The sequence below is a fragment of the Nuphar pumila genome, chromosome 14 (assembly GCF_984573655.1).
Source record: "Nuphar pumila chromosome 14, dmNupPumi1.hap1.1, whole genome shotgun sequence".
NCBI lineage: Eukaryota > Viridiplantae > Streptophyta > Magnoliopsida > Nymphaeales > Nymphaeaceae > Nuphar > Nuphar pumila.
The window spans coordinates 58,397,958-58,399,191 of record NC_143262.1 but is presented as its reverse complement, the minus strand read 5'-3'; the positions used below and the strand labels follow the sequence as shown (position 1 = coordinate 58,399,191).

Below are 1,234 nucleotides of genomic sequence, written 5' to 3'. Positions count from 1 at the left end.
GCAAGGAGCGATTAGACAGGTGGGTTTTAGAAAAACATAGTTTGTGATTTCTTGTATTTATTTGTTTTAGCATTTTAGAATAGTTTACTTTGTTATTTAAGTATTTAGTATAGAATTCTGACATAGCTATATAGCATATTTGTTTGTTTTTAGTTACTGTTATTTGTTTATTTACATTTTAGTATCTGTGCTAGTTTAATTTTTTTTAGTTAGGTCGTTTGCTTACATCTGGTCTTAGTACCAGTGTATGCAGGGTCGACGAGGTCTAGGAACCCCATTACACCCATTTGTTGACAACCCAGAGAGAATTTTACATTCTCATCGAAGTTCAGCAACAATGGCTGACATGGATCCTCCACCTCCACCCCCAGTTCTTTCACGCCCTCTGCGGGAATACTTCATTCCCACAGACTATGTTCAGGCATCCTGCATTCGGCGACCCGATGTAGGAGCACCACATTATGAGATTAAGGCCAGCATTATTCAAATGCTTCCATCCTTTTATGGCCTTAGTCATGAGGATCCCTACCGACATTTAGATGAATTCCTCAAAATCTGTTCTACTGTTAAGATACAGAATTTCGATGATGATGCGTTGAGGTTGACTCTATTCCCTTTTTCATTGAAGGACAAAGCCAAGTATTGGCTAAAGTCCTTAGATTCTGTAGAAATAGAGTCCTGGGATCAGTTGCAACAGGAGTTTCTTCGGAAATACTTTCCCATTGGTCGCACAAACCAATATCGTAGAGCCATCACTAGCTTTTCAGAGCTAGATGGTGAGTGCTTTCATGAGACCTGGGAGAGAATGAAGGATCTCCTCAGGAAATGCCCCCATCATCAGGTGCCGAAATGGCAATTGATGTAGAGTTTCTATGATGGATTGTCTGACAAGAATCGTCAGATGATCGACTCTTCATGCGGTGGGACATTCATGCTGAAGAGCGAGGACGAAGCATGGAGGCTATTTGATACATTGGCCGAGAATTCACTCCACCATGCTTCGAGCTCTCATTCTGATAGAACCACACCCAGCATTCAGAAGAAAGCTGGTGTTCTTGAGATTGGTCCATCTACTGCACTACAGTGCAAAGTAGACATGATTGCTCAGAAACTGGACCAGCTTCTCTCAGGATCATCCACTACACAGCAGGTGTGTACTCTTTGTGCCAGTCCGGCACACGAGATCACTGAGTGCCCTTCGGCAGCTCAGTACCCTGAATTTGTTCAAGAACAA

General features: G+C 42.4%; 1 non-coding gene across 1 annotated transcript; it reads right to left on the bottom strand.

Moving 5' to 3' along the window:
• Positions 1-740: 740 nt before the first annotated feature.
• On the bottom strand, positions 741-843 carry LOC149816868 (small nucleolar RNA R71). Its single transcript, XR_016427781.1, has one exon. It is a non-coding gene; the product is annotated as a small nucleolar RNA R71 (small nucleolar RNA).
• Between the last annotated feature and the right edge of the window lie 391 nt (positions 844-1,234).